The sequence below is a fragment of the Desmodus rotundus genome, chromosome 7 (genome assembly GCF_022682495.2).
Source record: "Desmodus rotundus isolate HL8 chromosome 7, HLdesRot8A.1, whole genome shotgun sequence".
In the NCBI taxonomy this organism is placed as follows: Eukaryota; Metazoa; Chordata; class Mammalia; order Chiroptera; family Phyllostomidae; genus Desmodus; species Desmodus rotundus.
Window position 1 is genome coordinate 13,620,053 of NC_071393.1, and position 24,128 is coordinate 13,644,180.

The 24,128-nt window shown below is 54.1% G+C and overlaps 1 long non-coding RNA gene and 3 gene segments (V, D, J or C); all 4 read right to left on the reverse strand.

Moving 5' to 3' along the window:
• The window catches only part of LOC139441034 (uncharacterized), a 38,559-nt gene extending 15,538 nt beyond the window's left edge, over window positions 1–23,021 (reverse strand). Inside the window, exon 1 of one of the 2 annotated variants that reach the window (XR_011651411.1) lies at window positions 22,950–23,021. This is a non-coding gene — a long non-coding RNA (uncharacterized lncRNA). Of the gene's footprint in view, window positions 1–9,120; window positions 9,180–22,949 lie in introns of those variants that run through there. The other variant, XR_011651412.1, reaches the window with a different exon arrangement.
• The window catches only part of LOC128781375 (immunoglobulin lambda variable 5-39-like), a 591,472-nt gene that overhangs the window by 190,044 nt on the left and 377,300 nt on the right, over window positions 1–24,128 (reverse strand).
• LOC112310504 (immunoglobulin lambda variable 5-45-like) overlaps window positions 1–24,128 on the reverse strand; it is a 715,836-nt gene that overhangs the window by 186,097 nt on the left and 505,611 nt on the right.
• The window catches only part of LOC139441033 (probable non-functional immunoglobulin lambda variable 11-55), a 511,832-nt gene that overhangs the window by 171,317 nt on the left and 316,387 nt on the right, over window positions 1–24,128 (reverse strand).

The window sequence follows — 24,128 nt, forward strand, 5'->3', positions numbered from 1 at the left end:
TCACCGCGCACCTGTCAGAATGGGAAGGTAGGAAATGTGAAAAGCCCCAGTGATGGCAGGACAGGGAGAGATGGGGTCACCGAGGCCCGGCTGAGGGGGCATGAACTGACATCGGCACTGGGAAGAGTTTGGCAGCTTCTTAAGGAAGCGAACCAGTGGTTCTCATGCGGCCCAGCGATCGCAGTTCAGGGCATTTATTTCAGACAACTGCAAACTGACGTCCACACAGAAACCACCCACACGTGTGTGTTCCTGGGACCCTGGTGCCCAGTCTCCCAAGGTGAGAACCTTCCAGGCGTCTCTGCACAGGTGGGTGGTTGCACAGAATGGGATCCACCCAGACCGCGGAATTCTGCTCAGCAAGGAAAAGGAACCAACTCAATATACAGCAAGGTGGAGGAATCTCGTGGAATTATGAAAAGCAAATTCTTCCAATCCCAGAATGCTAACTACTACGAGATTTGACTTATTTTATGTCACTAGGTAATTTCTGCAAAGAAAAGGTGCTAGAAATGAAGGACTCATTAGTGGTGCAGGGTTAGGTTCAGGGAAGGGCACCTGGGTGGGAGGTGGGTGCTGTTATAGGAGGACAAGAAGAGGGTCCAGGGGAAATGAGACCCATCAGTCCTGAAGGCAAGTTCCACAGTGCCCCCTGCTGTCCACAGGGTGAGTGACATGCTACAATGTTTAGTTCCTTCAATGGAGTGACTGTTCATTACTTTCAGCCCTCAAGAAATGCTGATGGTGGTGTGTATCACCTGCACCCCCACCCAACGTCAGCCCAGCCCCTCCTCCTGTCCCATGAGCAGGAGCCCTCACTGTGAGGTTAGGATTTTCCCAGAGTCCCCCAGACAGTGAGGCTGAGTCAAGACTCCAGTCCAGGAGCCCCACCTCAGAGACTGACCTGTGCGTTAAGCGGCTCTTTGCATCAGGAGTCATAATTATAATGTCCAATGTCACTGCTGATCCTGACAGAACATGGTCACATCTGTCCAGGGGCCACATGTGCCTGGGAGAAGAGAGGTCAGGACAGAGTGGGCCACACACAGATGGGAGGGACAGATGTGGGCTGGGGTGAGGACAGGTTCGGGGACCACAAGGAGCCTGGGGAGAGGGAGAGCAGGTTCCCCGTGATTCACAGAGGGTGCCTTCCTGTGGTGACTGTCACTGAGCTCTGAGTGGCACGTGCACAGGAGTAAAGGCATTCCCAGTGTGGTCCTGGGAGGGGCAGTAGACGGGCAGACTCCCGGGCGCACCCTGCCCTGCTGCAGCTGCAGCTGCACCTTATCGGGGAGTGGATGAGGTCAATTTCCAGCGTTGGTGTTCACTGTTTTCGCTTTAATTTTGAATGCATTCTGTTGCTCTCCCAGCAAGTGCTGAGAGTTTTCTTTGGTAGCATCTCATCGGCTGTCAATCTCATCCCGTGCATTTTGAATCCCCAATATTACAGCTTTTATATCTAGGTCTCCAATTTGGACTTTTGGCCTCTGTGTCTTCCCTTGTCATGTCAAATCATCCGTCCTCCCTTATGAACGGTGGAAACACCGTTACAGTCATCTTTCCTGTCTCCTAGTCCACAAACTGTGTCGTCTCGGCCACTTCAGGGCCATTCTGGACAAAGTGGTTTTTATATTCATAACAGTCCTGTTTCCCTGATTATTCACAGGAAAGTTTGACAAGGTGCCAGGCAATGTGACTGATTCCTGTTGGATCTGGAACATGTGTGCGTCCCACTGTGTCGGGGATTCCTATTTGGGATTCAGTGACTTTCCTGGTCACAGGTCCATCCTGTCTCCACCTGCTCTCACTGAAACTTTCTGAGATGCCACCAGCACACACATTTTTGGGGACTAAGTTCCCTTCCGTGGGGCACAGATCTTCTGACTCATCCTCCTCATGCCTGAACTGGGAGCTCCCCACCAACTGGGCACAAGCACTGTAGGCTGGAGTGCTGACTCTGTGATTGTCCCCTCCTGTGTCCTTGGGTGACTCCCTCCTCAGCCTCAGCTGGTTTCCTCCCATGTGTGCTCACCAATCTCGTGGGAACATTTGCAGATGCCCCCAGTGTCGTCTCTGTGGGGCCCTCTCCTCTCCCACACACTCCCCCTGGGCTATTATTTTCTCTCTGGGCCCTGGAGACTCCCTCTGACACGGAGAACCTCACTCAGGAAGGTGTCAGGTGTCTCTCTGGAAGGAAACCAGAGGAAAGACCTGGTAATGGCAGAGTGGTGACAGCGGGTGACTCGGCTTGGGGCTGCTTTGTCCTTCTGACCTGAGGCAGGGCCTTGGATCTTGGCATCAGGCTGTCACCAGGTCTGAGTCACGCTTGGGAAAAAGGATGACCTTGAGGCAGGCAATTCTCTGTCCCAGGGTAACCTCCCGGTGTGGGCACAGCTGTGGTCACCGGGCCTCCAGCAGGGGTGCTGGGTGTGCAGACACTGGTTGGCCCCATTCACAGTCGTAGGTGGCCATGGAGCCTGGGGCCTGCCAGGCCCAGCCGAGCTCCCAGCTCTGGGCATTAATCCAGAACATTTCACAATGAGCGGCCCAGTCACCATGATGCAGAAATTCAAGGACCGTTACTTCGGGACACAGGTCTCTGCCAGGCCCTCTTTTCAGAATTGATTCTGTGGCCCAGACACAGCTGGCCAGCCTGGACCTGCCAGCCCTGAATCCACTCCTGTCCAACCCTCTGCACAGCTGCCTGAGGCGGGCAGGAGGGGCCACTGGGAGCCCTGAGAAATGGGGCCTGGGCCAGAGCTGCTCAGGGCTTTGTCTGCAGTGCTTGAGGGGCCTGAGGAGAGTGTGACTCAGACCGAGGTTTTGGTCTCACTTCCTCATCTGCCTGTGTCACTGTGAGTATCACTACCATAGTCCCACGCTGCACAGTAGTAGTGAGCCTCGTCCTGGGCCTGGGCCCCGCTGATGGTCAGGGTGGCCGTGTTCCCCGAGTTGGAGCCTGAGAATCGGTCAGGGATCCCTGAGGGCCGGTTGCTATCACCATAGATGACCGTTACAGGGGCCTGGCTGGGCTTCTGCTGGTACCAGGAAACACCCTTACTTCCAATGCTGTTTCCCCCACAGGTGATCCTGGCCGTCTGTCCCGGCTGCACCGACACCGAGGGCGGCTGTGTCACCTCATACGAGGACACAGAGCCTGCAAGAGAGAAGAGGAGAGGTGAGGTGGGTCTAAGGTTGAAGGACCCCTTACCAGGACACCCCAGTCTGCCTGTGCTGGGCGAACTACAGGGATTCTCTGGGCCATCAGCCTCAGCCCAGGTGTCCCATGGATCTAGATGACCATGAAGCCTGTGAAGAAATGAGGACCCTCCTGTCCCTTTCTCCTGGCAGGTGCAGCCCTTTAGGTCACTCAGACCAGTGAGCACTGGGAGGTGGGTACAGCACCCCCTCCCCTCATCCTGCAGCTGAGTCAGGGGCATCTGGAGCCCACAGGCAGCGCCCTGCTCAGCCAGAGTCAGGGTCAGGCTTGTCCAGGTCCCAGGGGCTGGGGGAGTTTGGGGGCTTGGGCACAGCACCTGTGCAGTGAGCGAGGAGGCCGAGGAGGAGAGGGGTCCAGGCCATGGTGGAGGTGCCCCACTTTTGCTCCCTGAGGCCCGAGGCTGGGCAGCTTTCCTCCCAGGCCTCTCTTATCCCCTTGCTGCAGGGAGAGCTGCTAGGTATGCAAATCAGCCAGGGCTCAGGGTTGCTGCCTGAGAGCTGTGTGTTCCTGATGGGGGCTCAGCCTGAGAGACTCAGGGAAGGGCAGGAAGTCCCTGCAGACCCCACCCCAGCCCAGGGGATTCCAGTTCATCCTCTGGTGCCATGAAGTGGGGCTGACATCTCCACCCCTGATTGTCTCATGGCCTCACTCCTTGGGTGGCCTGGCCACATCTGAGTTCAGAGGTGACATCTCTCTCCATGTTCTGGACCCACTAGAGAGCGTTAATTGTAGCGCCGACAGTGTGAGACCGAAGTCCAAGCAGGGTCCCACCCCAATGACAGTGTGTGAGCATCAGAGCTGAATGACATCCCCACCTTGCTCAGGGCACAAGGAGCACTTGGAGCCCCTGTCAGTTTCTAAGTCAGTTCCAGCTCCTGGGACAGAAGCTGTGCCCCAATATTCCCAGGGTGCGCTAGTGCCAGGGTCAGCCCCAGTGAACGTGCAGGTGTGACAGTTACAGAGTGTGAGCACGAATGGGGTGGCCGGACAGGGGTGAATTACCCGGACCTGAGATGGATAAATGACCAATTCTACAGGAACCCAGTCTGAGAGCCTCAGTCAGAATGCTGTATCATCCGTGTCAAAGGTGACACTGTAGAAAAGTTACCAATGTTTCTACATGTGTGAGTGGTGGTTAATAAACCGCCTGTTTTAGGACATTTACATTATATCAATTATGAGTAAAGAACTGATAATTCAAAACATAAATTATAATAATCCCCCTGCTTGGTAGAATTCCCCAGACCCTCCCAGTCTCCAGGAGGCCTTGTCAGATGGTCTCTGCTGCCCCCTGGTGGCCTCCCCACACAGGCTGCAGGAGGAGCAGGTGTGTCCTCTGTGGAGGTGCAGAGTCTGAACCTACTGTTCTCAGGTGGTAACTCCCTGATCCACAGACTGCTGGTCCCAGGGGGCATTGCTGTTCTCTTCTTAACCACCGCCGGCCTCAAGAGCAGGCACAAGCAGCTCAGATCTCCCATAAAAGCACAAAAGAGGCTCATTGGGTGGAGGAGAGGGCGGGACCACCTGAAGCATCTCTGACATATCCCTGAGGTGGTGGTTTGATTCTGGGGCTTGCATGGGGGACAAAGGACACAGGGACTGCCTCTTACTGTGCCCACTGCTGTGCCCAGTGCACGTTGACAACATGGCGCTGGTGGCAATTGGCCCAAAGACTGAGACAGGAGACACTCACGCAGCATCAGTGATTCAGCCCCACTCTGTCTGCCAGACACTGCGTCCTGGGTAAGACGTATGAACGGGACCAGTCCTGCCTCTCACATGCCAGTGTGCAACAGGAGAACCCGGGGGACACACTGGTTTGGGTGACACAGCACAGTCACTGACACCTTGTGTCACTCAGCTGGGTATTTTCCTAAGAATTTGAGCTCTTGTGAAGCATTGGAACAGACTAGATTTGTGCTGCTCCTATGCCCTTGACCCTGGGTGTGACAGCTGAGCTGCAGCGGCCATGCTGAGGTCCAACTGCAAGGAGAAGGAGAGCAGAGCCCTCACTGCAGAGATGTCGGTAAAGAAGGTGAGAGACATAGGACCTCACAGGGCTGGCGGGTGTCTGCGGACAACCGTCGGACCCCGGACTCATTGGTGCAGCAGGAAAAGATCTCCTGTCTGTCCACGTCTCTCATTGTCGGGTGTGTTTGCATTAAGTAATTTTCTGACTAATGAGGGAAAGAATTAACAGAAATCAATCAATAATGAAGGAAAATAATTACAGGGGAACAATTGTGCAGCTGCTGTAGTATTCAGAGAATTAGATGAGATCAGACAAGAATGGTCAGGCAAGTCCTGTGTGGGTACAGGCTGCAGGGGTCTCCCTGGAGGGGACCCTGGAGCTATGGTCAGGGTGGGAAGAGGAAGCAGTAGGAGGACAGGAGTGTGGGGACAGCAGAGTCCGTGCCCTGGGGGAGGGTCTGGTCTGTCTGAGCAGGAAGGACAGTGAGAAGCTAAGGTGGTTATGGTGCAAACCAGGTCGGCCCCTGTGACTAAATCTGTCACATTAAGGGAGGAGGGGCAGGACAGATGTCACACTGAGCACACACCTGGCCCAGGAGTCAGAGCAGCTGAAGGGGGACCCAGGGGAGGGAGGAGCCACTGCACTGTGACCCCTGTCCTGTGTCAGCCAGGTGACCGAGCAGGTGACCCACCAGGACCGTCACTACACAGGGGCTGCTGACTCCCTTCCTGGTTTGCACAGGAAGTCACACGGGACCTTGTTTTGTGAGTCAGAGAATTCTGACAACACTACTCTCCTGCTGCTGAAGTTCAAACTTGTGAGAAAATGTCACATTGGACCTGAACTAGGTATGAGTGAGACACCTGAGTTTATCATAACAGGTTCCTCTTCCTCTCAAACCTTTGAGGTAATGTTGCCAAATCGCTGCTTTAATATACATCATAATTTGAAACATGCATTGTTATGTGTTCTTGCATTAATGATATCTTTTATAGAATTATCAGCTTCTGTATTTGTCCATGCGGTTACCGTATCGGATGCCCTTCCCCTCTTTGTGTAGATTCCCGTTGCTCTCTGTCTACAGTGTCCTTCCTTTCCCGTACTGCAGGTCTGCAGGTGACCCATTTCTAAAGTTTTGTACTATCTGAGAAAGCTCTATTTTTCCTTCTTTTATAGATATTTTTACTGGGTAAAGTCTCGAAAATTGACAGGTTTCCCTTCTTGTTTTGTTCTTTTCTTTTTGCTTTCTGTTTTCTAAAGACTTTGCTCCCCTCTCCCCTCGTCTCTGCTGTTTTGGGGGAGACATCTGCCCCGATCCCGCTGCTTTGTCCTCTCCATAGACGGGTCTCGTCTCTCTGATGCTCTAACAATTCTCCCGTCTGCACCGGTGGAGGAACGTGACTGTGTTGTGGTATGAGCTTCCCTCCCCTAAGGGCCTGATTCCATTCTCGGGAGCCTTTCTCAGTCCCCAGGCAGCAGAGGGTCTCCTGACCCTAGAACCCGCTGTCCCCTCCCTGCTCCTTCTGGGGTCACAGTGAGGAGTGACGCACAGCATCTCTAGCGTCTGTCCTCTCCCTCAGGAACATTCCGGAGTCTCAGGTGCGAGTATCAGCTTGAATGTAAACATTCAAATCACTGCTTTGCTGGTCCCCCTGCACAATCTCTCCCTGGCAGGGGAGAGTAACTGTGATGGAAGGTACGGAAATGAGACACTGCTGTTTCTAATCTACACGTTGGCTTTGGGTATTGTCGTTGTCCTCGTGTGTTCACTCAACATGTTCGGTGAACTGGGCACAGCACGAAAACATCCCCTCGTGCCTGGTGGCCCCGCCTCCTGCTCGTCTACAGATTTCACACAGGCTAGTCCAAGAGCTGCATGAGCCAGTTCCTTCAAATCTATTATCTGTCTGTCTGTCTGTCTACCTCCCTCCCTCCCTCCCTCTCTCCCTCCCTCCCTCCCTCCCTCCCTAGGTATATCAGCTGGGCAGCACGTGGAGGTCTTTCTGCGTGCAGACCCCATCCATACCATCTGCACCTCTATCTTTCTATGTCTGCGTGGTTTCTACACCTGCACCTGCACTCCCATCCGCCCGTTGTAATTTCTCTCCCCCTGGAGACCCGAGCAAATACACCTTATTGGCTGTAACTGTTGCTGTTGCAGGGCTGGTTTGAAGGACAGCTTTGGGGTCAGAGCACCAGCCTAAGTCACCCAGGTCCACCTCCAGTGACGCCACGTCACAGAGAGGGTGGGACTGTGCACCTGCTGCGCCCTCGCCCCCCGCCCTGAGTGCTGTCATTGTCACCTCTTTATCTGGACAGTCATGAAAGAGCCCCACATGTTGTAGTAACATTGTATTTACAGCACTTCATTCCATGCACATTAAGAGAAGACCGATGTTCCTATTGCTTTCCGGAGATGACCGTTTCTGCTGCTTCTCCTTTCTCTCTGTGGATTCACATTTCTTCTGGGGTCATTTTCCTTCTGTCCGAGGGGCCGTGAGTACTTTGTCTGAAGGTTCTGTTGGTGACCAATGTTGCACTTTTTTCATATGTAAAAATTCTTCATTCTGCCTTCATTTTTCAAAGATATTTTCACTGCATGAATGACTCAAACTTGACAGAGTTTTTTAAAGATTTATGTTTTTAAAAGCGCTTTTCTTTTAGAGATATTCTCCACGGTCTCCTTCCTTATGTCGCTTTACTGAGAAGCCAGGTTTTTCCATGACGTCTGTTCATCTGCATTTGACGTTACTTTCTGTCTGGCTGTTAGTTTGTTTTTTTTCATATTGTCTCCTCGTCACTGCTTTTGAGCAATTTCATCCTGACGTGCGTTTGTGTTGTCACCTCTTGTGCCCTGGGCATGACTTCTGTGGACATTCTCAAACATTTCAGTGTTTCCCCCGGGGCTGGGCCAGTTTCGGCCGTCGCTTCTCCGCGTACCTCTCTGTGCACTGCTGCAGGTCCTGTCCGCTCGGGGGCTCCAGTCCCGGGCCAGTGGGCTGCATGAGCTTGTCCTGCGCGTCGCTGAGGCTTGGTCTCTGTGCGCAGTCGCGTATTTCCCGTTCTGCTTTGAGCAGGTGCTACTTTTATGGCGTCAGGCTCGCCACCCTCGCGTCCGCAGTGTGTCATGGCCGTCGGTGCAAACGGTGCGGTTTCCCATCCGCGATGCCGAGTTTCCATCCCTGAAGACGCTGAGCCATTCACATGTCACACCAGCCAGCACTTCACACGTGTGACCGTGACACCCGCTCCTCAAACAAATGGGACACCGTGACAACATCAGTGTTGTGTCCTCTCCCAGGACCCCTCTGCAGAGCCTGTCTGGAGGGCGAGGAGGAGACGGGAGACTGGGGTCTCAGATGCAGGGACTGGGACTGTCCTGCTGTGGCCAGACCACAGTCCTCCCGGGGCTGGAGGAGGGCGTGACACAGAAGGAGGTTTGTGTCTCACTTCCCTGTCTGCCTGGGACCCTGTGGTTCCATCACTGATGTCCCACACCTGACAGTAGTAGTCAGCCTCGTCCTGGGCCTGGGCCCCACCAAGGGTCAGGGTGGCCGTGTTCCCTGAGCTGGAGCCTGAAATCGGTCAGGGATCCCTGAGGGCCGGCTGCTGCTGTAATAGATGATGGGCACAGGGACTGGCCGGGGTTCTGCTGGTGCCAGTGCACGTAACTTCTGTCCTCAAAGCAATCTACCCGGCAGGTGATGGTGGCCGTCTGTCCCAGGGCCACAGACACCGAGGGCGGCTGTGTCAGCTCTGAGGAAAACACAGAACCTGCAAGGGGTGGAGACAAGAGAGAGATTGAGAATTAAGGGCCCGTTCCCATAAGGGCCCACTGTAAGTCTGGGTCTGGGCTGAGATCAAGGTTTGGGGGGACACAGCTCTGGTCCTGTTGGGCTGAGAAGCAGGCAGGGCCTGGGGGCAGCACCTGTGCAGAGAGTGAGAAGGGGGAGCAGGAGTGGGGTCCAGGCCATGGTGCAGACGCCCAGAGCTCTGCCTCCTGCGACCTCACACACCCTGGGCTCCCCAGGCCTCTCTTATGTCCTCTCAGTCCTTTGGGGCCCTGACGCTTTAGTGTTTATGCAAATGCACTCCCCATCTGGGCTCCAAGGTGAGCAGTCAGCAGACCTCATTTCCACCATCTAGCGGGGGCAGGCCTGGTGACTGAGGAGGAAGGGCTGAGTGCCCAGCTCCTTCTACGCTGCTTCTCAGGTCAGAAAATTATCCAAGGACTCTAGGACCCCTGGTCACAGTCACCTTCCTGGGGTCTGACCCCAGCACCACTGTCCCAAAGCCTCCTGGCCAGGCCTCTGACCTGGGCTGGCTCAGCAGGGCTGCGGGCCTCCCAGGAGCCTGGCCTCGGGGCTGAGTGGGCCCTCTGAGACCTAAGTGACAACACGTGTATCAGCAGACAGAGGGCCATGGTCCCCACCTCTTCCTCCTCCTCCTTAAAGTCCACTCTGTGTGTCCCCATGCACGTGTGAGTGCCCGTCACGGTGTTTCATTAGACGTGGTTCCGTGGGGTCAGGATGCATGTGCGGTGCTTCTGTGGGATGTTTCCTTGTTCACCATGCTCCTGTTTTGGATGATTCAAACCAGCTCCTAGTTGCACTCACACTGGTGTGTGTCTACCCTCTACCACTTCCCCCCTCTCCACGTAGACACACTAAGGGCGTTGTCGACTCTTTGGTCCTTTTAAAATGTTTCATCAGGATTTTAAGTAACCTGTGGAAAGCTCTAGAAATCCACCTGACTGAGACACCAGCTTTAGTCTCCATATGCTCTGTGAGTGTCCCCAGCGACCTGGTCCCACACAGGTCATGACCTGTGGGGACCAGATGGTCCGCGGGTCTCCTTCAAGGCAGATGCTGTCCCTGAACGACGATAGCCCAGCAACCAGAGCTGGACTGGAGTAGGGAGAATCCACTTACCTTGGAGTCTTCTAAAGTGTCTGTGGTGCTCCAGGCAGGGACCAGAGGTTCTGAGTTGGCCCCGGACTCCCTGAGATGGACCTGACCAGAGGAGCTGCAGCCCCAGGGTCAGAGTGCACCTGGAGGTATAAACAAGAGGCAGAGGGTAGAGGTCAGGGTCTCCATTTTGGTGCCCAGACAGAGGGTCCAGGATCCCTGCGCACAGTGAGGTGACCTGCATTGCAGGTGAAGCGATCTCGGGGGTCATGCAGACTGAGAGAAACCAGAGCCACAGGGCTGCCTTGAGTTGCATGGTCTCATTTGTGTGACTTGTGTGCGAAGAGCCACTTATAAGTCAGACGAGGGATCAGTCATTGGCAGGGGTCGGGGCAGGGCCGGCAGAGGCTCTGACTGCCCAGGGCCTGTGGGCTTTATGGGCGCTGCCGGAGCTGTTGATGGGGGCAGCGGTGACTGCTCCGTGTGCCTTTGCCAAAACCCACATAACGTTCACTAAAAAGAAGCATTTCAGTGTATGCAAATTAACTGAATTTCAAAAAAAGAAAACTAAATTGTGGCCAGGGAAGGCGCCCGGGGCAGACTCTCCCTGAGAGTCTGTGTTCAGAAAGTCTGGAGTAATCAGAGATCACAGTGCAAGGGGAGGCGGCCTGGGGCGGCGGGCACCGTGCTGGCCTGCAAGGCCGTCCCAGCAACGCCCTAAGGAGCGCTTACACCTCAGTCAGTGCCAGACTCAAAGCATCGGTCTTGCTGTTTTTAAGGGATAGAGCCCGGCAAACGCATCCATGTGTGTTCACAGACTCACACACTGGCGCAGGAAAGACAATGAGGAAGGAATGCGTGGAAAAGGAGCAGGCAGCACAGGTGCAGGTGTACTGGCAGAATTAACAGAAAGTGACTGACGGGGAGAAGCGCAGGGCTGAAGCAGAGGAGACGCAGGAGGAGACAGCGGGGGAAAGGACCCCTCCTGAGCACACGCTCAGCCAAGTTGGCTCCAACTCTCTCCAGGGGCGGATTCTGGGGATGGTTTCAGCTGCTGCCTGGATTTAATGTCAACAGCTCTTCAGGTATGTGAGATCCCCCTCCTGCGACAGTGACCCTACATAACGTCCAATCTCAAGACCCTGCTAACGGCACAGAAACGAATTCTTTTGACATGAACATTGACTCCTCGTCCCAGAATCCCCTGGTGCAGTGACTCCGTGTGTGGAACAATCCAGAGGGACGCTGACACTTGTCCTTCACACCGGTCACTACTTTCCAATGACAGTGCTGACAGTGGCCTCACTGAGGTCCAACCCTTGCACAACCTTGACCACCAGAAATGCCCTACCCGGGGCCCTTTGTCCCTCTAAACTGGGATGTGAAGTGGCAGCCGCCTCACTGCTGGTCACCATCTAAGCGCAGCAGGGGTGACCTGCATCTGCTCCCTGTGCACTCCCTGTCGTCACTAACACAGGTGGTCCCTCTGTCTGTCTATCGAGGCCACTGCTGACTTTCTCCCACGTTACCCGCACCACAGGGCCCGTGGGGACCTGGACGAGACCTGGTCCATGCTCAGGTTGGGGCTTCATTCCCCACAGTCCTGGGGACGCACTGTCCTGCAGTGTGGGTGGTGGAGGCCACTCTGCCTGCTAGAGAGCCCGCGGGAGCCTCATTTGGGACAAAGTCGCTGTGTCCCTTGCAGAGAACACTTGACTGGAGAGGGGAGGATGGGGATGGCTCTGTGGCCCTGTGACTCCAGTCCCCTTAGATGACCAAGGTCACCATGGGACTGAGCCTCAGTCCATGTCCTCCTGCCCATTCTACCCCCTGTCCACGCCCACCCCAGAGACCAGCCCCCTCGAGGTCACACAGGCCACAGGCAGCTGCTGGATTTTCATCGGAGAATCAGTCACTGGGGACCAGCCTGCCATTCTGGGATCAGGCCTGAAATCCCCGCTCACGTCAGCGTCCTGCAGTCACTGCGGACAGGAGGCTGCTCCATGGGGGCTCAAGGCTGTGGCCGTGTGAGACGAGTGTACTGTTTCAGTTTCCAGAAGAGATATGGAGGCAATGAACTCGTCCAGAAAACTTGTCCCCCCGAAATGCTTTTGAAATGGAGCAATCACAGTGCTGAGGTGCAAGGGGATCCACACATCTTCGTGTCAGTGTCCCCCGCCCACCATGCTCTGCTGCTGTCCCAGTGAAGGTGGCCTTCACTGTCCCCTGTAAGGTCCTGTGGGCAGATGTGGAGCCTTTCCTGTCACCACAGGCTGAGAATCTGGCACAGCCGGAGGTACCGGGCCGTGCTCCACGCAGGTCCTGCCCAGACCTCCCACTAGGGCATCAGGTCTCTCTGTCCTGCCTCTGCTGAGGGACAAGTGCTTCCTGCTGAACCTCAGTGCTGACAGGCCCCGTCATAAACCGTGTCCACTCGGAGTATAGACATGCACTGCTGTGACTTCCATGGTCACTGCTGAAACCCCAACATCTACGTTTCTTCCCTGCTCAGAACCCCAGTGGGGGATCAGGGCTCAATGTCGCTTGGGGACGTGGTCATCCCAGCTCAGCCTGTCTCTCAGGGCGTTTTCCCTTCCGCTGGGCGGCTCTCTCCCAGCGTCGTCCCCATAGGCATGTGTGAGGAAGCACAGAGAATGTCTCTGTGTTGTCAAAATGACCCAGGTTATAAGCTGCATCAGCCTCTCCTTAGGGGTGTCCCAAGGAGGACGCGCAGGATGATGGGACTGTCAACCAGTAGAGTCGGGGTCTCAGGTCCTGGGGGGGGAGAGGGAGCACATCAGCTGGAACCCCTGGGGAGGTGGAACAGGGGGAGGAAGGTTTTTGCCTCACTTCCCCTTTGTCTGTGTCACTGTGGCTTAACCGTATTGACCACCGATGCTATAGTCTGCACCACAGATGTACTCAGCCTCGTCCTCAGACTGGAGGTTGGAGATGGCCAAGTAGCGGTCGGCCCCAGAGCTGGAGCCAGAGAACCGGTCGGGGATCCCGTCCCCCTTCTTGTGGCTTCCATCACTCTTAAGCCACATCACATACCGAGGGGCCTTCCCTGGCTGCTGCTGATACCAATAAATGGTGTAGGTGCTGTGCTCACTGCTGAGGGTGCAGGTGAGCTTGGCCGAGGCTCCCAGGGAGGCAGAAGCAGACGGGGGCTGGGTCAGCACAGGCACAGCACACAGACCTACAAACATAAAACACAGGGATGAGGCCAAATGTGCCCAGACTAGACAGATGCCCCTTGGGAGTGTTCTTGGAGGAAACCCAGACCCCTGAGTGCCCAGGGATGCTCTGACCTGTGGAGAAAACCAGGGGCAGGAGGTAGAAGGGGGCCCAGTCCATGGTCGGAGGTGCTTCCAGGAACTCTGCCCTGAGGCTGCCCAGCTGGCACTGGCCTCTCCAAGCCCCTGTCTTATCCTCTCCTTGCAGCTCAAGAGGGAGGAGCATTGAATGCAAATCTGTCCTCTGCTCCTCACCTTGTGTATCTTAGCTCTTGTCTCAAACCCAAGCCTAACAGTCACCTGCTGGTAATTTCCAGATGTCAGAAGAAAGTCCAGGTGTGGGTTTCAAGGTGGAGAGATGATTTTACACAACAGAAGTGTCTTCGAAGCACACATATTACTCACCACCTTTGCATTGAGCACAGCCCAGGGGAAATGAGACCCATCAGTCCTAAAGGCAAATTTCACAGTGCCCCCTGCTGTCCACAGGCTCAGTGACATCCTATTATGTCTAGCTCTTTCAATGGAGTGACTATTACTACTTTTTAGCCCAGAAGAGAAGCTGACCCTTGGTGAGTGTGTCACCTGCACCCCCACCCGCCCTCAGCCCAGCCCCTTGTCCTGTCCCATGAGCAGGAGCCCTCACTGTAGGGTAGGATATTCCCAGAGTCCCCCAGTCAGTGATGCTGAGTCAAGACTCCAATCCAAGAGCCCCACCTCAGAGCCTCACCTGTGAATTCCCTCCCTGCCTGGCCCCTCTCCATGTCCCTTATCCTGTCCTCCCCTGTCCCAGGTCCCGGCCTCCTGAGTCCCTGAGTCACCAACCAGGTGCTCTGAGCGCTGAGGTGGTCACCAGGGAGGAATCCGCATCTCTTGACCTTAGAGGCTGCATGTGCACAGAGGCGGGACAGACACTGAAATATTTCCTTCCCTGTTTGCAAAACCTTAGTGTAAGAAACATGTAGAATACATCAATATTTTATATTTAATTCACACTGAGATGATGACATTTTCAACCGAGTCAGTTAAACAAAATCTACTATGAAACATAACACCACTGGTTTCTGCACATTTGTCAGTGTGGCTCCTGGAAAAGTTTAGGTTACATATGTGGTTTAAAGTTTTATTTCTGTTGGACAGGACTGCCCTTCAAGTCACACTGTCAGTCGCCTGCTTTTGAAATAGCAGAGAGAACTTTCTGGCACCTGAAGGAGCAGACACATCTCAGCACTGAGAGCACAATGAGAGGTGGAGGACGGTGGTGACGACCAGGGACCCTGGGGCCAGAATCTCCAAGTGCTGCCACTCCCCAGTGGTGACCTAGCCCAGGGTCCCTGGGTCCGGGCCTCAGCTCCCCCGTCTGTGACAGGGGTGAGGGGGGACTGCGGGACACACAGAGCCCCTGCGGTCACACAGCTGATGGACTGCTGCCATCCTTGCCCTAGATCCCCCCCCCCCCCACTGTTGCAGGGAACGCAGAGCAGAGGACCTGGATGGTGGGTGAAGAACGTGGAGGGGAGGGAGGTCCAGGGTTTGGGACATTGGACACTGGGAGTATTTCTTGGCAACCTTGAGACACACATACCATAGGCACACACACACTCGTCTGCGCAAAGACGCAATGCCCTTCACACAAGTCACGGGAGTCAGTCTCCCCAGCACACCTTTCTGATTAGCAGAAATGAGAGTTTTGTGGATGAAATTTGTTCAGACAAGGCCACACTGGACCAAGGTGGGCCCTCATCCCATAGACAGGTGACATTATAAAGGGGGACATGTGTGGACAGACGCTCACAAGTGAGACCACCCCGTGAGGAGGAGGCAGAGTCTGTCAGCCAAGGAATCAGAGATGCCAGCCACCCCAGCAGCTGGAAGGCAGGCTGGGGAGACTCTCCTTCCCAGCCCACAAACCCCCACCCAGCTGACCACATATGGCACACTGTTACCTCAGACCTGAGACACTCAGTCTCTATTGTCACCCCCATGATGGTGTCCGTGACTGCAGCCCCAACACCTGCACTGTCCCCTCCAAGGACCAGCTCTGAGGACACCAGCTGCTTCTGTGTCCCTGATCAGGACCCCCTGGGGCGGGGCCTCCTGCCCTGAGCTTCCCTCCCCTGAGGGGCTGACGCTGCTCCCTGAGCTGCCTCTGTCCCCACACAGCACAGTCTCTCCTGCACCCTGGGACCCTGTGCCCTCTTGGCTCCTTCTGGGGTCACAGTAGGAAAGGTCACAGGTCCCCAGGGTCTGTGCTGGCCCACGAGAGCGTTCTGCAGTGTCCAGGGTGAGGGTTGCCCTGAGCGCAGCTGTCCCCAGTCACTGGTCTGCGGGACCCTGTGCGATGTCCCTTCTCCCAGGACTGAGTGTGAGGGGGACAGAAGGGGCGACTGAGATGGGAGCTGTGCTCAGAGCTGCAAAGGGGGAGACCGGGGTCTGATGAGTTCCCTCAGGAAAGCATGCCCCTCAGTGTTTGCACCACCGATGGCCTCCCTGAAAGGGGACTTTTCTACAGGACTTGAAAGGGAAAGGCAGAGTTAATCAGGGGGGTGTGTATACTCTATGGAGGATGAGGGCAGGGAGCTGAGACCGCCCACTGGGAGCAGGCAGGGTCTCGGGAGGATGGAGCCCCTTGAACACGAGGGCCTGGGGCTCTAGCAGGGCTCCAGGGAGCTGGGTGCAGATCAAGGTGACCTGCAGCCAGTAGGAGCCCCCCGACCCCCACCATCTGCTTCCTCAGGGATCCCAGGCAGGCCAAGGTCAATTGTCCCCATTACTTCCCCTGCTGATAGGAGCAGTGGACAGACCTGATACGTTGGACAGTGAGACCTGTGCTAGGGGCGGGTGGAAACAGTGCCTGGAGTCAGGATCTCCAGGTGAGACGCATCCCCACCCCGCCCCTCTCCTGTGCTCACAGCCAGACTATGCGGGGTGGGGTCACCACGTGAACCTGCCCCTCCTGTGCCATCCTGCAGTGTCTCAGCACACACACCGCCAGGGGGATGGGGTTGTTCCGAAGCGTCCCCATGCACTCGTGTTCACAAGGTCACACTGTGCCCAGTGGTGGGAGAGAGGAGGGATTCACTCCTTCCCATATCAGGAGAGGTGACAACACGGTAGGGGACAGGCGGAATGGAGGGCCAGCCCAGGATGGACTCTGCTCCCTTCCCAGCACTGAGACACTGTGGCAAAGAGCCCTGTCCCCGCCCTGCATGGGAACCTCCACAGCTACCAGCCTCAGGGCTGCGTGGAGCACAGAGGGAGGCTCAGGGAGGCCGTAGTGCCACCTGGGGTCTGGGAGGTTTCATTCCTGACCTTCCACCTCAGCCGTCTTAGGCTGCGTTAAGCGGCTGTTTGCATCAGGAGTCACAATTACAACGTCCAATGTCACTGCTGCTCCTGCACAGAATATGGTCACCATCTGTCCAAGGACCCCACATGTCTGGCAGAAGAGAGAAGTCAGGACAGAGCGGGCCCCAATCCTGATGGGCGGGACAGGTGAGGACAGGGGTGAGGGCAGGGTCAAGACCACAGGGAGCCTGGGTGGGAGGGAGAGCAGGTCCCCTGAGATTTACAAATGGTGCCTTCCTGTGGTGACTGTCACTGAGCTGTGAGTGGCAGGTGGACAGGAGTGAAGCCACGCCCACTGTGATCCTAGGAGGGGACAGTCTGACAGGCAGGTTCCCGGGCCCCTGCTGCCCTGCTGCAGCTGCATCTGCATCTTAGTCCATCCCCGGGGACCTGTGTGCCCTGGTCTCAGTCACCATGGAAACTCTCACTTCCTCCTGCTGTGTCCCTCAACTCCTTCCTAGGACACCAGGGTCTTGATGGTGAGCTGTCCTGCCCTCGTCACACTGAGCTTCATTCAGGTGCTGGACCCTTCAATGTTGTGGAGAAGTGTTTTAAAACAGCCACATGGAGTGTGTTTGAACAGAAGGTGGGATCCCTTTCTAACCTTGGTCTTTGTTATTTTCTGCTTCATTGTGAATAGATTACGTTGCTCTGACAAGTGCTGAGTGTTTTCTCGTCAGCTGTCAACCTCATCCCGTACCCTTTGAATCCCCAACATTACAGCTTTTATATCTGGGTTTCCAACTTGGTTTTTTGGCCTCTGTGTCTTCCCTTGTCATGTAAAATCATTCGTCCTCCCTTATGAATGGAGGAAATATGTTACAGTCATCTTTTCTGTCTCCTAGTCCACAAACTGTGTCATCTGGGCCATTTCATGGCCATTCTGGACAAAGTGATTTTTATATTCATGACAGTCCTGTTTCCTTGATTATTCACAGGAAAGTTTGACAGGGTGACAGGCAATGCGACTGATGCCTGTTGGATCTGGAACATGTGTGCGTCCCACTGTGTTGGGGGATTCCCATTTGGGATTCAGTGACTACATGGTCATAGGTCTGTCCTGTCTCCACCGCCCTGGAAACACCATGTCAGGCCCATCCTGTGACACTGAATCCACTGCTGTCCCACCCCCTTCACAGAAGCCTGAGATGTGAGGTCTGGGGACCTGGACCAGACCTGCTCATGGCTTTGTCTCTGGTCCTATTTGGGCTGAGGAGAGTGTGACACAGATGGGGAAGGGGTTTTTTGTCTCACTTCCCCATTGGCCTGAGTCACTGTGGTATTACCACTGCTGTACCCTATTGCACAGTAATAGTCAGCCTCGTCCTCAGACTGGAGGTTGGAGATGGTCAAGTAGCGGTCGGCCCCAGAGATGGAGCCCGAGAATCAATCAAGGATCCCTTCCCCCTTGCTCTGGCTTCCGTCTCTCCTAAGCCACATCACATACCGAGGGGCCTTCCCTGGCTGCTTCTGCTGTAACCATATAATACCGTAGCTGCTGTGCTCACTGCTGAGGGTGCAGGTGAATTTGACCAAAGCTCCTGGGGAGGCAGAAGCAGTTGGCGGCTGGGTCAGCACAGGCTCAGCGCACAGACCTGCAAACACAAAACACAGGGATGAGGCCGAATGCACCCAGACTGGACAGATGCCCCTTGGGAGTGTTCTTGGAGGAAACCCGGAGCCCTGAGAGCCCAGGGATGCTCCAACCTGTGGAGAAGACCAGGGGCAGGAGGAAGAAAGGAACCCAGTCCATGGTGAGAGAGGCTTCCAGGAGCTCTGCCCTGAGGCTGCCCAGCTGGCACTGTCCTCTCCAAGACCCTGTCTTATCCTCTTCATGCAGCTCAAGAGGGAGGAGCGTGAATGCAAATCTGTTCTCCATTCCCCAACCAGTGTCTGTCTCAGGTCTAGTCTCATCCCTGAGCCTAACAGCCTCCTGCTGGCAATTTCCAGATGTCAGAAGAAGGTCCAGGTGTGGGTGTCATTGTTAAGAATTGATTTTAACCAACAGACATGTCCTCAAAGGAGCCTCACTGGTGCCCTTTACAACTGAGCACAACCAAGGACACTAAACCTATAAAGTTCCCCAAAGAAGGATCCACAGTGCCTCCTGGTGTCCATAGTATGAATATCATCCTACATGCGCAGCTAGGGCATCAGATGGCTACTTCAAAGAACTTAAAGGAGGGTAAACTTTGGTGAGTGTTTTATATGCTCCTCTCACCTGACATCATAATAACGGACATCAGAATAACCCCATGTCATCTGTGGGTGCCGTGCGTCTCCTGACACCCTGGGGGGCCACCTGTGAGTGCCATCCTGGGAGATTTCACCTTCAAACCGTGATCTGTGCTTGTGAGTTGGCAAATGCATTCTACTGTGGAGAATAGAACATCATCTGACTTCAACAAAATATTCCTTAGGTTTCCCTTAGTTCGGAATCTCTGCAGAAAATACCACGTTATGACTTGTGTGACGTTTATGAAAATGATCTTCCTACTGAGAGGGATACTTGCAGCAATATTTTCTCAAAAATCCAAAAGGAGTATCACTATTCATTACACAGATTTTTAATAAAATGTGTTTGTAGCTCAGATTTATCTTTAAAATTGTAAGTATGTTTAGTGTCGCGTGTGTAAGAATGAAAGTAGTGTGGACACATGGTGTGATAATTTCCTTGTTTCTGTGGCCTCAGGATTCCTGGTTTGGGTGGAAAGTGGAGCAGCCCTTGCTCCCTAAAGAGGCACTGGGTTCGGGGGCCTGTATCGCCCCCTGGTGGCCGTGAGTGTGTCCGTGATGAGCAGCACATGGTGAGTCCCTACAGGGACAGTTACCTGAGACACCTCATCCCCCTGATCCTGCTCTGTCCTATTTGGTGCCACAAGCCACACGCTGCTGCTCAGCATGAATATGGGTCGACCCAGTGGAGATGAGCTGTAGTTCTGAGAGACACGGCAGATTTCAAAGACTTACTATGAACATAATGGAAAAGTATCAATGTCTTTCTGTTTCCTTCACATTGAAATATTTCAAACTGATTGAACTTAAATAAATATTTTAAGGAAATGGATTCTACCCATTTAACCTGTAAATGCGGACTCTGGGAAGCCTAGGTTTCCTGGGGGTTCATACTTCATTGCTATGGGACAGGGCTGCGCTGCAGAACCAGGTCATCTCTCCCCTGCTTGTGAAAGAGGAGAGGGAACTTTCTGGCACCTAAAGAGGTGGCAAGTCTGCCCTTTGAGAGCACAGTGAGACTCCGCAGGACTGTGGTGAAGACCAGGGACTCTGGGCCCAGGACCTTGGTTTGCTACCGAGGGTCCACTTTCTAGTTTGGAGCTCAGACAGAAAGCTCATCTGTTCATGTCTCAGGTTCTCCCTCTGTCAAATGGGGTGATGGTGAGAATGCTTATCTAATGGAGGGGCTGATATTACAGGGTTTGATAAATACGAAGCATTTGGTGCTTTACACATATGAAACACACACAAGTGTGTACTCACACTTCTTCATTAATACCCTTATTTTATTTTTATGATAGAGCAAAGACACTGAAGACAGAAAACTGATAAAAGTTAAGGAAACCTAAAAACATTGTGATTTGGGGCATGTGAGTAGACGACATTCCCGGCAACACCAAACGCACACAGGGGCACGTGGCCCCAGTGCACTGCCCTCAGCAGAGGTCACCGAGCCACCGCCACTCAGCCCCTTTCCTGTCCACTCTCACCATAACTGTCTTTGAATATGTTTTCATGATTTCATGTTACCGCCCTTGGTGGCATATTAAATGTAACTGATGTTTAAAAGGGTTTCAGTTTAAGGATTGTGGTGGGGTCCACGGTGTCGGGGGGCTTTAACGCAGCCCCCCCGGTTCCGCCACGGAAGAAGAAAAAGACTACCAAGACATGATCTGCTTGGGGAGGAAAGGTGGCCGTTTCTCTCAAGGGGAGAAGGGCCCCCGAGTCTCTCTCTCCAGGGTCTTTTATTAGGTTCATTCGCATAGGAATACAGATAGAGCTCATCAATCATTGTCAGTCAGTAAGGGTTAAACAATACATGATTTACAGAGAACTCTGAGGGCTTATTCTGAGTTACAGCCAATTAGTTAGAGGGCCATAAAACTTTAGGCGCCAGACTCATCTCAGGTCTGGACCCTTATCTCTTAAACTGAGGGTACAAATTAAGTAGGTTTCACAGGAATGTATGTATTTTTGTTAGGCCTGATTCCCCAGGGAATCTGCCCCTCCCAGCACAGGACTGCACTGCCCTCTGTTATTGCTTCAGGCTTAAGTCAGGCAAGGGAAGTAAGGCAGCCAAGAGATTAGGAGACTTCTTGCAGACAGAATGAGGACTCAGGCTATTTCAAAGCCGAGGGGCGAGGGTCCATCACCCCCTTTTTCCACAGCCCCCCGAGTCCTTCCCTGCGGTCCTCTTCCGTGACCAGAGCCTGTCTTAGGTTGATCCTCCCTTGAGGATTCTTACCCGTCATTGGCTAACTGGCCAAGCTCAGGGCCAAGCAGGGTGAAGTGGGCAGAGGTGGCACTTCTGCCAGGGAGACAAGCTTTATCTTCTTAGTGGCTTATGGTCCCAACTCTGACTCAGCCTTAATCATGGGGGGTTACAGCCTCTGAAACCAGGCAGGGCGGTTCCCAACACACCGGACACACCCACCTCACCAAAGTCCACCTTCTAGTGCTGCTGTATCGCTTCACACATCACACAGGGACATTACAGCACGTTTTCTCCCTCCGAAAACTGCTGCTAACATTGTCCTACATTTTCCTTTAACGTACATGATAAATCACAGCATACTCTGTTACTCTTCTTTTCTTTAAACAATGCAATAAAATGTTTCTGTTTATCCACGTAGTTACATTTTCTTAGGCCTTTCATTCCTTTGCGGGGATTCCTATTTCTGTCTGGTCACTTCCCTTCTGTCGGAGGGGAGTCCTTTGTTCCTTCAGCATCAGGGTCTGCTAGTGGTCGATTCTGTACGTGGCTGTACGTGTGAGCAAGGGTGGTTCTCCCCGTTCTCAGAGGCATTTCTCCGGGTTGAGTGGAGAGTCGACAGCTTCTGTGTTGGTTGGTGTCTGTGTTCTGAAGACGTTGCTCCTGGTTCCTCCCGCTGCGTTGCTTCTGCTCAGAAAGCTGCTCCCCCGCCACAGGTCTTCCTGTGTGTGGAAGGCGACGTTTGCTCTGATGCTCTGTGATTGTCTCTGCCACACGGGTTTGAGGGGTTTGGTTGTGAAGCGTGTGGGTGCTGTTTCCTTTATGTTTTCGGTACTTGGGGTATGTTGGGTTTCTTGGATCTGTGGGTTCCTAAAGTTTACCTAAACTAGAACATTTTCGGCCAATATTTCCTCAAACCTTTTTCCTTTCTACTCTCCCCACCCCGCCCTTGACATCTGTTCAGAATCCCAGGCTGCCGTCAGATCCTGCGGCCTCAGGAGCTCAGACCAGGGGGACAGTTCCAGGGATTAATTCAGAGCAGTGGGCCCGTGAGTGACAAGCCTCCATCGTGTGGACATCCGGTGTCCTCACCGCTGCGTGTGTGTCTCCCTCTCTGTCCTTCCATTCAGGCCCTGTGTCCCTCCTCACACCCTGGCCTTGAAACCACAGGACATCCCGGTCCTGCCAGCCCTGAATGTACTCCTGCCCGCCCCCTGCAGAGCTGCCTGAGGGCTGGGAGGAGGGGGCAGCCTGGGGATCTCAGACCTGGGGCCTGAGTCAGACCAGGTCATGGCTTTGTCTCCGGACCTTTTTGGGCTGAAAGAGAGTGTGACACCGTCAGTGGTTTTTGTCTCACTTCCCCACCTGCCTGTTGTCACCGTGAGTATTACTACTTCCATCCCACACCGCACAGTAATACTGAGCCTCGACCTCAGCCCGGGCCCCGCTGATGCTCAGGGTGCTGGTGTCCCCTGAGTATGAGATAGAGAATCGGTCTGGGATCCCTGAGGGCCGATAGTTGTTACCATAGATGACCAGCACGGGGGCCTGGCCTGGCTTCTGCTGTATCCAGGTAGGATAGTAGCTTCATAGGGCTTGTCCCTGGCAGGTGATCCTGGCCGTCTGTCCAGGGGGCACAGACACTGCTTGTGTCTGAGTCACTTCAGAGGAGGCCACTGAACCTGTGAGAGAGGACAGGAGAGGTGAGTGTGAGGATGAGGGTGTCCTTCCCACACGGTTCACGTCCTCTGTGCTGAGAAAAGGTCAAGGCCAGGTTGCTCCCGGGTTTCCTTGGGGGCTTAGCCTTGGGACACAGCACCTGTGCAGAGAGTGAGGAGGGGGAGCAGGAGAGGGGTCCAGGCCATGGTGGAGACGTCCCCAGGATCTTCCTCTGGCCCACGGCTGACAATATGGCTTCATGGCCTCTTTTATCCTGTATAAGGGGTGCCATGCAAATCTACTTCCTTCCTCCTGAGTGGCACCCGCTGGGCAGAGAGCAGCTGGGGCCAGTGGAGGGTTTAAAGTTGGGTCCTCATGTCCAGGTCTGTGCCCAGGTTACTCAGAGCTCTCTGTGGTGTTGAGTGAGACATGCTGACCCCTGACCGGCCCCTGCACCCACACTTGGGCAGAGTCTCCTGTCTGGTCTAGGGGAGAAGGCTCAGTCCCCTGCAGGGATGAGATCACAGTGTGCTGTGGGGTGGGGGTGCTGGAAGCAGGGATGGTAGGGACAGTGGTCAAGCTGGTGTAAGAGGCCGGAATGTCCTCAAGGGCCCAGGGAAACTGGTCATGTGCCTCTGGGGAAATTTTTAGTATTTTTTAAAAAATGGAAAAGTCTTTTGCATCTTGGTCTTGGCAAGAGATGTTAGACTTCATGGAAATGCTAGATATGTAGAAAGAAAGAAGGTGAATGGAAACCCTTTAAAATTAAAAACTTAGTTCTACAAAAGGCCCTTTTATGGAGTTAATTTAAGAAAACAATAAGGTGGGAGAAAATACTTGGCAATCCCAACCCTTCAAGGAACTGTGTGTATAAAATTTCACACTAATTAATACGGAAAGGAAATGGCCCTGGCTGGGGGCTCCGTCGGTGAAAGGGCATCCAAGTGCACCAGGGGTTCGGTTCCGATCGCTGGCTGAGGTGCACACAGGAGTCGCCAATGAGTGCACGGGGGTGGGGCGATAGATGCGTATTTTTCTCAAATCATTTAAAAATTTAAAAAAACAAACCAAACAAAATTCTATTTGAAAATGGGCAAATGACATAAATAGAGAGTTGAAAAGAAAATATACAGATGTCAAAAAACACACAAAAAATGTCCATCAGTAGCCCCCAGGGAAGGTAAATGAAAACCATGGTGAGACACCTGCACACCTGTGAGAGCGGATCAGACTGACCGGAGTACACTGGGCAGGTCGCGAGAAGGGGGTCCGTCACGCGTCGCCGGTAGGAGTGTGAGACGGCAGAGCCACAGCGGGAAACCAGCCGTGCGCTCAGTGT